The sequence below is a fragment of the Natrix helvetica genome (assembly GCF_964273705.1).
Source record: "Natrix helvetica genome assembly, chromosome: Z".
Lineage (NCBI taxonomy): Eukaryota > Metazoa > Chordata > Lepidosauria > Squamata > Natricidae > Natrix > Natrix helvetica.
In genome coordinates this window covers 26,431,812-26,444,200 of record NC_138554.1, presented here as the reverse complement: position 1 = coordinate 26,444,200, position 12,389 = coordinate 26,431,812, and the positions used below count along the sequence as shown (strand labels likewise).

General features: G+C 38.9%; 1 protein-coding gene across 4 annotated transcripts in view; it reads right to left on the bottom strand.

The window, feature by feature from the left end:
* The window catches only part of SLC6A16 (solute carrier family 6 member 16), a 46,897-nt gene extending 35,058 nt beyond the window's left edge, over positions 1-11,839 (bottom strand). Inside the window, exons 1-3 of one of the 4 annotated variants that reach the window (XM_081971354.1) lie at positions 11,737-11,836; positions 8,504-8,716; positions 2,858-2,997 (exon numbers count right to left, since the gene is read on the bottom strand). The gene's annotated coding sequence lies outside the window, so the exon portion shown is untranslated. The other 3 variants (XM_081971355.1, XM_081971353.1, XM_081971356.1) reach the window with 3 other exon arrangements.
* Positions 11,840-12,389: the final 550 nt, after the last annotated feature.

The following is a 12,389-nucleotide window of genomic DNA, read 5'->3' as shown; positions in this document are numbered from 1 at the left end:
GACGTCTCTGGGGTCATGTGGCCGGCATGACTAAACGCCAAAGGCGCACGGAACGCTGTTACCTTCCCATCAAAGGTGGTTCCTATTTTTCTACTTGCATTTTTACATGCTTTCGAATGGCTAGGTTGGCAGAAGCTGGGACAAGTAATGGGAGCTCACTCCGTTACGTGGCACTAGGGATTCGAACCAGCAAACTGCTGACCTTTCTGATTGACAAGCTCAGTGTCTTAGCCACTTAGCAAGGCAGTGAACATACATAATACTACTTCCTCCCGCTATTTTGTCTGCAATTTGGACGTTCTTAACTGGGTACTTATTGCCTGAAACATATGGGTCTCTGGACAGATGATTCTTCAGCTTGAGAATAAGGAAAGCAGCCTGATCTGAAATGTCATTTCTGCTGAAGCAAGAGCCTCCAAACTTGGCAACTTTAAGACTTCCAGAATTCTTCAGCCAGCCATGCACAAGTCTTAAAATTGGAAATTTGGAAATCTCTGTGCTAAAAGAACATGCACATAGCCTGGGCCTAATAATTTCACAACTGGGTTGTTGCCACGTGGTCTACAGGAATGTTCTTTTTAGGACAGAGAAATTCCATATGGTGCAGCATGCAACTACTCATTTGGTAAATGGGATATCTAGATAGGACCAAACAGAAAACCAATACTGAAAGTGCTTTCTGGAGGCCAAGTGATGATGCTGACATTAGTCTGTAAAGCTCTAAAAATCAGCATTATTTAACTAAGCATTATCAGTCAATCCTGAAGGAAATCAACCCTGATCGTTCTTTGGAAGGATAGATACTGAAGCTGAAGCTCAAATACTTTGGCTACCTAATGAGAAGAGAGGACTCATTGGAAAAGAACCTGGTTTTGGATAAGATTGAAGGCAAAAGGAGGAGGAGACAGCAGAGAACGAGATGGTTAGATAGTGTCATTGATGAAATGAACATGAATTTTGGAAAACCTCCGGGAAATAGAGGAGGAAAAGGGCCTGGTGTGCTATGGTCCATAGGGTCACGAAGAGTCAGACATGACTTAGGACTGAACAACAAAATTATGTGTGTGTTCGTATGTGTGTTTGTGTGTGTGTGAGAGAGAGAGCAATCTTCACTAGGAAAGTTAATTCGAACAATAAGCCTGGCTTTGTGCCAGTGGTGAACCTTTGTTCTGTGCTCTTTTTTTCCAGTTCTCCCATCTATGCAAAAAAAATATTTCTCACAATGAGAAACTGAGGTTGATCTAACCTTCATGGAACAAGGGAAGCTAAGGTCAGATAGGAAAGGCAGCAATGGGTGCCAGTCACCAAGAGAGAGGGAATTGAAAAAAGGGGGAACAAGATTATAAGTGCCAGTTGTCCTCTGCAAATACCTCATAGCTTTGTTTGCTAACCTTAATCTCCCACAAATTGGGGGATACTTTTCTATCTTTAGCTCTGCAAATTACACACAAACGACGCAGTTATCTTAAATCAAGGCAGTTATCTTAAATCAAATTGTGAAGCAAGACCAGTGCGTTTGTGGGTGCGCAATTACAAAAGAACTTTCACATGATATGGCAGTTGGTTCCCTAAGCAAAAGTGTCCAGGGTACATTTAATTGCCTCTTTGATAGATAAGGCTAGGGAGAGACAATAGTTCGAAAAGACTTGAATTTATTATAATTTGCAGATCACTCTACTTTACTTTACTTTACTTTATTTAGATTTATAAACCGCTCCCTCTCCCCGAAGGGACTCGGGGCGACTCTAGGTTCTAACCTGTCTTCAGAACTTTATCAGAATAGAGAAAATATCTGGAATGAGAGGAAATTGTAGATGAATGTTGGGTGGTGTATTAGTTCAAGTCCTCTCATATGTATTTTATTTTTAACTAGCTGAATACCTGTGCTTCGCAACGAAACTATGTGATTGGGCAATGCAGGAGAAATCCGGTTCACTCCAGTTCAATTCATTGGCTCAGTGGTGATCTGTGATTAAAACACATAAGGGAATATCGCTCCTGCCGCCTTGAGTCTGAAAGCAGTTGCATAGTGGAAGTCATAGACATTTTGGTGAAGTACCGACGTTTAGCATTGTAAACTGCTCCTGAGTGAAAGAGCGGAACGCCTGCCAGTTTGAACTGAGGTAACAGAATGTGAGGCAACTGGCAGTTGGAACAGTTTTTTTCAGGTGGGGAAGGAGAGTAGAATGTCTAACTCCTTAGCATCAGAGAGTGTTAATATAAGGCAATGCAGTTGGAACAGAGTTCTTTTCAAGTGGGGAGGGGAAATAGAACTCCTTAGCATCAGAGCATGTTAATTACTGTATAAGAAATAGTAATGATCTGATGATCATTTTGAAAAAATCCTTTCTTAGTGAGCACCTAGAAGTCAAGAGGAACATACATGCCAAATTTCAAGTTTGTAGACTTTACGGTTCTGGAGATTTCATGATGAGTGAGTGATACTTGGCTTTAATCTATGTATATAGATAAAAGTAGGACAATCTATGAATGGGCACAAAGGTATTTCTGATTAGCTTCTATATTTGATTCCTGATATCAAAAACATCAAGAATTGAACCTGGGAACTTTTGTGTGCAATGTAGATACTCTAACACAGCTTTATAATCTTGTATTTTGCAATGGCCAAATTTCAGGCTTAGTTCTGAATGTTTTGTACTTCAAACAAGTATTATTAAAAGGACTATGGAAATAATTACCTTTGCCTAAAATAGTCCCTAGCAGTTAGAGCAAACAATCCTGTGTTTGCTTAATTAATCATTTGATTCCGTTTCGCTTATGATAAAAGGTGAAAAAGATCATCCTGGTTCCAATTAAACCACATTTATGCAAAAGGATACAGGGTTTGTGAACTTACCTGTGAAGTAGGCTTTTCATGTGATCACAGAAGAACGCAGTGGGTAAATGTGTTTTAGGGCAATGTGCCCACCTTCCTCTGTTTTTGCAGCTTCTGGATTTTTATGGTTCACAAACTGAATTTCTGTGGTGCAGCAGTCTCTGAAACAGGATAACAGCCTTAAATTAATAGTGTTCATTCAGAAATTCATTTATTTGTATACTTGCTATTAAAAGCCCTAAAACCTTATGAGACACATAAAATTACACAATTTCTCCAATTTCAATGAAACAACCATTTTAAAAATCATACAATCTGACCAAGGGTTGTATAAGGGTTGTCTGTGGCGGGCCCAGCCCTGTGGAATGACCTCCCTCCGGATATCAGGAATACCTCTGACCTCCGCTCCTTTCGTATTAAGCTTAAGACCCACCTATTCCAAGTAGCTGGCCTGGCTCAACTTTGATCTAACCATATCGCTCCTGACGGGTTTTTTAATTGGGTATTTTAATTATATTTAATTATTTAGGGGTTTTTAAACACTGTATTCTAATTGTTTTTTATTCATCAGCCGACCTCCTCCTTGTGTATGTCTCGATATATGTCTCTGTTATATGTTTGTTTTGTCCACATATTTATTTCATATGTTATATTGTACGCCGCCCCAAGTCCTTCGGGAGAGGGTGCGGCTAAGAAATAAATATTTATTATTATTATTATTATTAAGTATGTTTGATCTGATGCCAATAAAACAAAATATAACTATAAGGGATTATTAGGTAGCATGCTAAAAATATGGGATGAATACAAATGAAAAATCCAGATTTTACCACTACTTGTTTTTATATTAAATATGTAAGTTTGTGAAAAATGAACAGACATTTGAACAATGGGGAGAGAATTTATAAAGTCTTAAAGAATTATTAATAAAACAAAGATGAAGTCTTTTGAGATTCTGTCTCAGAATAGTAACAGACAACACACGGGCTTTAATATGTAAAATAATCCCAAAGGAATTCCAAAATAAGATTTGACCAATTTGAAAAAGAAATAACATGAAAACATACGTATAATATGAAATCTATCACAGAAAACCAGGGGTGAAATGCTATCAGTTCGAGCAAACTGGTAATCAGATGTGTGACAGTCAGCAATGATTTATATTAGCTAAAAATCACGCTGCACAGATGACTATTGCTCAGCTGATTGCCGCAACTTCTTTTTAACTTTTTAAAGCATTTTTTTACTACTGGTTTGGGCAAAGCTCACATTGCTACCAAATCGGTAGCAAAGTTAAGTGGATTTCACCCCTGCACCAACCCCTTAAAGCAGCTGCATCTTTGCCCCACATTGTGTGGCCCATCCTTTAAAGCAACATTTCCCAACTTTAGCCATTTTAAGATATATGAACTTCAACTCCCAGAATACCCTGGGTAGCAATGCTGCCTAGAGTATTCTGGGAGATGGTCCATAGATCTAATTTAAAGAAAGTACCTCTACTTTAAAGAGAGGTAGGCAGGTATTACCTGTGGGCCCCTGGTTGCTCCAAATAACCGTCTTTCTACCAAATCGCAAGAGCTGCACAACCCTATTGCTCAATGTTCTGGGTTCGCATGATAGTGAACAACAGTGTGATCAGATTGTGGCTGAGTTTTTTCACGCAAATCCTGTCATGTACAGAAAGATGACACAATCAATGATGCACTGCTGGCTGCTGTAGCCCTCTCAGCGCCTTGGCACTTATTTCCTTGTTTGCTTTCTCCAAAGAAAACATATAGATGAATAAGCAATGGAGTTGTTGGCTCAAAATTGTCCTCTGGGACTTCAATGGAAACTGATCAAGTTGGGCACATCATGTCTGGACTGCAAAACTCCAGATGGCCTGTAGAGGCAGCAAATGTAACCCTTTACTGCCTTCTAATGATCATCTGGATTTTTGCAGCCCAGATATGGAATGCTGAGAATTGACAGGAAAGGAGAGTAATTGAGAGGAGACAAAAAGTCGAAGGGACTCATACAGCACAGTATATTCAAGGACACACTAGGTAGTCCTCAGGAGGTGTTTTGGTCATACTGAGCAGGTGAGTTTGCTAGTCTCTGATCATATCAATTCAATACATTCTGAAATCCTGTTTTTAAATTTAATTATCAAAATAGTGGTATAATAAGGAAGAGAAACGAAAAGAGAGAAGAGGGGGAGAAGGAAAAAAAAAGCATTGACTTCTGAGTCCTTCTGGTGCAATAGAAAAAGATAATAAAATGACACCTCAACTTTTTACTTTTATATAATAATATATATTAGCCATTTCCATAAGAACAAATCTAATCAGCAAAACCTAGAATCAAAGTTTCATTTTTTCCATTTCAAGCAGTCCCAAAGTGGTTTTCAAGTAAAAACAAAATTAATTATGTTAATATATGTAACAGGAAAAGATACTCATCTGTCTCTTGTCTTTATTCCCAAATGTTTCCCAGAAGGAGGAACCAACACATAATTATTATTATTATTCTTTTTTTTTAAAAAAGTGAGAATTCCATCTGTTTATGGCCTCAAGCAGTCAGATTCCTCTTGAACAGGTTTTTAGTGATCTGAAGTCGGCTACAGAAATGCTAAGGGCATGCTGGTATTAGATTCATTTTATTTTGTAATATATCTGACCTCTTAGCAAGAGGCAGCATGTTATGGTGGTTAGAACAGGCCTGAGAGAGGTTTGGTGCACATATCACACTAAGTTGTAGCTTGAAGCCACAATAGATGTACTCACAGAACACACTAAATTAACAAGAAGCAAACGTGATGTACTCAATGGATGTGGGAACAAGTCCCTCTTTCAGCCTACACTAGCTCTCCCAGGATTGAGTTTCCCATAATAATAACATATTTAAATATTTAAATACAGATTCCCATCTTTGCACATGTTCTTCTAACCTCAAATCCCCTATTCACTCCATGCTTTAGTGATACGTTCTTAAATTGAACATGCCTGCATATAGCTATGTTTATGTCCTCAGAAGATGGAAAAAGATTTGCCAGAGTATTGAAATTGGCAGCAGTTAATATCATCCAAGGCCAGGTTCCTCTTGTCATGTGTGATATCCATACATTTTGGTCACTTGGAAAAAGCATGCTCAAAATTTCATAGGAGGCTTTAATTAACATAGTACAAGTATCCTTCACTTACAACCACAACTGGGACCAAAACATCCATTGCTAAATGAAGTGGTTGTTAAGTGAATCACCTCCAATTTTATGACCTCTTTTACTGCAGTCATTAAGCAAATCATGCTGTCATTAAGCAAACCTGACTTGTCCCATTGATTTTGACAATCATGTGACCTCAGGATGCCTCTACCATCCATACATGCCACTGCCAAGTGCCCAAATTTTGATTATGCAACCATAGGGACCGTGATGGTCATAACTACGAGGACCAATCATAAGTCACTTTTTTCAGCACTGGTTTAATTTCAAATGTTTGTTAAACTAATGGTTGTAAGATGAGGACTACCTGTAATACATTTGCAGTGAAGGATTGGTCCTCTCCATTCATATTGACTGAGCACAGAGAGAATGGCTGGGTTCTCAGAACCCCTACAAATAGGTTTGCATATTCAGATGTAATGCTGAAACAAAACAACCATGTAAAATCTTAATGCAAATATAGCAGGTGAGTTGCCATAACTTATTGAAGTACCAGTTAATGCCTTGGCAGCCTATTATAAGGTGATGCATGCAACCAGCCCCAATTTTGGAATTCGATCTACTGAAGCCCATATATTTCTGCAGGAAACTCTGTCCACAGTTCTCTAATCCAAAATGGCACAAAGTCCTAGTCCCAGAGCCAGTTCAAAAATCTCTGTACCACCCACCTTCTTGTGCCCAGTTTAGCATCATGTTACAATGTGACCTACAAGCCTTGGCACCGAAACCCTCAATCACTTTAAAAGCACTCATTTAAAAAGTGACACAAGCCATCGACTTGCCACTTAACCTCCTCTCTTAGATTAGGAGACTATTACAAATTAAGATTGCTCCCCCCTTACTCCTATTACCCTTCTAAACGTATTTATTCATCATATTTATATAGCTGCCCGTCTCAGTCAAATGACTCTGGGTGGCATACAGCAAGTTAAAAACCAAACGTATAAATTCATTTTATTATTCTTAATATTAAAAACATGAACATTATAAAAGACACAAAACAAGTATTTTAAATGTAAATACTTTTAACTTAGATTGGCCTTTCTCATAATCAGTTTTGTTTTCCTCCTGGTTTCATAAATGTGATCACTCATTAAGCGAATTCGACTTCTCCCATTGACTTTGCTCGTCAGAGGCCATCTGGGAAGATCACAGGTGATCACATAACCCTGGGATGTTGTAACTCTTGGAAAAATATGACGGTCACCAAGCACCTGAATTTTGATCACATGACCTGGAGATGTTGCAACAGTTGCAAATGTGAGGGCTAGTCATAAATCACATTTTTCAGCGTAGCTGTAACTTTGAACAGTCACTAAATAAATGGTTGTAAGTTGAGGACTATCTGACGTTTATTTCCTTTACCAGCTAATTGTAAACTCAGCTTAACTTTACAGGAAATTATCTTCAGGTTTGTTACTGTCTGAGTACTTTTGACCAGATATCTTGGTCTATGCCACAGTGGAAGGTCTTGGATAAGCTTGGAAAAACTAAGGAGAATTTGACTAGATCAGAACATGGATGAAATGCTATCCAGAATTCTCAGTTTTAGGGAACGAAAAAGAAAGCTTATGAAGTCCATGGGAAATCATTTCCATAGTATGGAATCATAGACACATGTGTGAGGACACATTAGCAAATTAGTCTGTCTTGAGGGAGTATGCTAAGTCACATGTAACTAAACAACAATCTATTGAATTATCACAGAACACAGGGCTGCATATTGCCAACATATTGCCAACGTTGAAAAAAACATTGCCAACATTGGGAAAAAAAACAGTTTTGGGCTGCATTTGTATGGTATATAGTATTTTGCCGGGGTTAACCGAAATATAGTTATATGTACTTATTTTTATAGTTTACTCAATGCCCCATATATTGAACTAACCTCACAGGCAGGGTTCCCATAACACACATCTAAACTATGTCTATTAATCCCTTTGTGGTCCAGTGTAGGCAATAATGAATAAATTAGTGGTACGTTTAAACAAGGACACTGTATATAAAATCCCACCAATGTTTCTCAAAAATGCAATTATTTGGCAAAGGGGAAAATGTACACCTAAAAACTTTGGCTTTCTTTAGTCAATTCATAATAGCTGGGTTATGTTGATCTTTTTTCAGATATTTTGTTATTGAATCACTTTGTGCCAGCCATTTTTTAAACCTAACCTAACTCTGTGTTGTTTTATACTGATCGTATTTCCACCCAAGTGTATTTACTTAAGGTTAGAGAAATGACGTGGTCACTTTTCTGAAATAAATGAATAAACCCAGCCTTCCTCAGAGTTATGTGGAAGTATGGGAGGAAGTAGCATTATGTGCTTGTACATATTTCCTATAGAAAAGGCAGTATTGAAGATATTTAATCAGCAGGCTGTTGGGCGAACCCAACCAATGTGCTTAGTTTATGTTTTAATGTGAAATTAAATTATGTTATGCAAAGGCACCCACTGAGAGCTCACCTCCAGGGTCTAACATCACCAGAAAAGACAGGTGTTCATCATGAATAAGAATGTCGTAAGAGTATAATCGTAATAGTTAATGCTTTTGAAACAGATGCTCCAAGGGAATTCCTGATTGGGCTTGAATTTTATTACTACATACACCGCTTCTGGAATGAGTCCCTCTTGCCAGGGCCTTCAATGGAAGTGTCTCCAAACCAGTAGTCTTTTTCACTATGAGAAAAAAAAAATCTTCCTAAACTCTTATCACCATCATGGGCACATCTGTTTACTCTTTTGGAATAAAAACTACTCCACCCTCAACCCCAAGCCACACACCACAATTGCTTGTGTCTAAATACTGTTGAGTCCATGGGAAATGTATCTCTGCCTTTTACCCTCATGCATTTATTTCCCAGATTTTTTCCCTCGCACAAGCACACATACCAACATTTTAATGTAGGCTGCATTTGCACAACACATGTCCCTATAATTAACTGAATCAATTTCTTAATTAACTCATTTTTCTAAGGTTAAAGCTGACCAAGATTAACCTTAAACACAAATCTCCATCTGCCTAAATCCATGATCAATTATTCCAAATTCCCCCCCCCCCCCATTTCAACAGCATATTTTAGGTAGGAAGTATATTTGGCAGCTGTTAGTGTTAAACAATTGGTTAATAATAGTTTTGTGACAGGGAAAATCTGTTCAGGAAATGAATTCCTTTACCATCAAAGGAACAATCCAAACTTATCCGCACAAAACAGTTTTATTTCATATATTAATGTACTTCTAGCATGACCTATTGATAATTTTTCCAATTCCGTATGTTTGATTCAGTCTATTCTTCAACCTCTGTGACATATGATTGAAAACTACAAGGTGGTAAACGTGCTATTGCCTTTATAAGGGCTGACTGATTCTCCTACCCAAACACCACTGTTTACACCCAATTCCAAATATAGCTCCACTGCTACAAACAGGTATTATAATAATGTATAGGGTACGTGTACAGGACCACATAATAATGCATACAATACAAAATAACAGAATCAGAAGGAAACGTGGAGGTCTTCTAGTCCGAACAGGTGACCTTATACCATTCCTGAGAAATGTCTATTCAATCTCTTCTTAAAAGTTTTAAAGGAACACCCACAACTTCTGAAAGCTAGTTGCTCCACTGATTGTTCTGTCAGGAAATTTTTCCTTAATTCTAGACTGGCTCTCTCCTTGATAAGTTTCCACTCAATACTTCTTTTCTCCTGTCCTCAGGTGCTTTGGAGAATGGATTGCCCCCCTCTTTGTGACAGCCTCTCAAATATTGGAGGACTGCTATCATGTTATCCCTAGTCCTTCTCTTTGTTAGACTAAACATACCCGGTTCCCACAGCTGTTCATTGTATGTTTCAACCTGCAGCCCCACAAACATCTTTGTTGCTCTTTTCTGTACTCTTTCCGTAGTCTCAACATCTTTTTTGTATGATGTTTTATTTAAAACATTTAGATAGGTGAAGACAGGCGTTTTCAAACCATAGGTTCATCTTCGTGAACAAAATTAATGATTTGTCTAAAGTTACAGCCAAGAAATATACATCTTAATTTTAATATTTTTAAACTATATATCACAGTTATGAACCTTCGTAGTACAATTGCTAATTGAGCATCTCAAGAGTTTTTTTTCCCCTTCAAAAGGCAACTGGACTGTTTTTTTCCTTGAGGAAGAAGAAAACATTTCACTTCACATCCAAAAAGCTTTATCAGTCCTGAAGAAGTTCATCAGTTCTTCTTCTTCCTAAACTAATGATAAGCTTCTTGGATGAGAAGCAAAATGTTTTCTTCTACCTCAAGGAAAAAACAGCCAAGTTGCCATTTGAAGAAGAAAAAAAAAAGCACCTTTGAGACAACTTTGATCTAGATGATGGAGAATCTCCAAAGACATTTTGCCAACTGAGAAATTGCATTTCTTCTCGATCCTGGATACACTATGTACAGTATGCTAACTTTTTTGCCAGCAATAACACACATTTCAGTCCTGGTGAGAGAATGCATCCTCAACTTCCAACCATTCATTTAGTGACCAAAGTTACAACAGCACTGAAAATGTGTGTTATGGACTGTTTTTCACACAACTGTTGTGTGATCAAACTTTGGATATTTAGCAAGTGGTTCAAATTTATGATGGTTGCAGTGTCCCTGGGACAAGTGATCACCTTTTGACAAGCAATGTCAACAGGGAAGCCAGATTGACTTCAAAATTATGTTACTGACTTAACTGCAGTGATTCACTCAATAACTGAGCAAGAAAGGTCATAAAATGGCTCAACACACATTTAACTGCCTTGCTTAGCAATAGATGTTTTTGGCTGAATTGTGGTCCTATGTCGAAGAATAACTGTATTTGTGAACAGAGAGCATTTCCCTACCATATCCTTACCATCTGCTACCTAAGGCTAGCTTTACCTTAGGCAAGACTATTTAACAGATCAGTATCTTATTCTGTATGTGTTCAGAAGGGGGGAAAACATTTGCATCTTACTGACTGGGAAATTTTGCAGCCAGCAAAATTCCAAACAATGTTGTAATAAACCTGCAAGTGTTAAACAGGTACAACAAAGGCTATTCCTTTCTTAAGTATTCCTTCAGAAAGCATAGCATCCTGGGTCACCTCTGCACCAAATCACATAGATGCTGTGGTTTTAATTATTATATCAAGAATTCTACAGGTGAATTTCGGTACCTGTGTTAAGGTGTTCCAGAGGCAGAAAGCTAGACTTGAAACTGGATAAATAAAACATGATTTAACTCTGAATCTCATAAAAAGCCTATGCAGTATACACCTTTTAATAAATTCATATTGCAATCCCTCGCCTGCCTCACATTTTACGCCATAAGAGCCCCTCCCCTCCGTCCCTTTTCCTAAATTGGGAGCTATTCAGAGCTCCTTTGCCTGGGCACCCAAAGGTCGTTATTCGTTTTATTCTATTTATGGCTCTCATCAGCAATTTTGGACAGGTAGCAGAACGAACTCCCAACAGGGGAAGCAATACGCAATAGAGATACCGTGCACAGATGGGCTGGAAAAGAGAAAGGTGCTTTATCTCTGCAAGCCTCCGCTTTCAAATCCTGCAGCTGCCCCAGCGATGTGATCCGCGGGCAAGGAAACTTGTCCTCCCGGCGTTTCTTCTCCCTCGTTCATAACCTCCTGCCCGGAGGAGTTTCTGCTCACCTTGCCCCGGTTTTGCCCTCCTTACCCGTTCCTGTGAATCCCAACGTATCGCCTTCACCGTGGCACGAGGAGCCCAAATCCAGGCTCGGGGGCTATTTGCAAGCGTGGCCACGTTGCATCAGCCAACCTTCAGGGCGGGAAGGGGCGAGGCGGAACCAGGCCCAATCGTCGCTCCTGCCTCGCGCTACGGGGAGGCGCCTTTCCACTCATATCAATGTTGCTCCTGTTTTTTAAAAGCGGAGGGGGTGGCGATTCAGGCCCTACTTTTGAAGTTTGCTACGGGTCTGGGTGTAGAAAGAGCTCCTGCCACTACAAGAATACAGTAACGAAGTTGGAAGGGACTTTGGAGGACTTCTAGTCCAACCTCCTCAGAAAGGAAATCCTAATACCATTCCAGATAAACGGTTGTCCAAACTCTTTTTAAAAATCTCCAGTGTTGAAGCACCCGCAACTTTTGGAGGCAATTCATTCCATTGATTAATTGTTGTTAGGAAAGTTCTCCTTAGTTCTAGGTTACTTCTCTCCTTGATTAGTTTCCATCCATTGCTTCTTGTCCTGCTTGCAGGTGCTTTGGAGAATAGCTTGACTTCTTTGTGGCAACCCCTGAGACATTGGAACACTACTATCACATCGCTCCTAGTCCTTCTTTTCACTAAACTAGACATATCCAATTCCAGA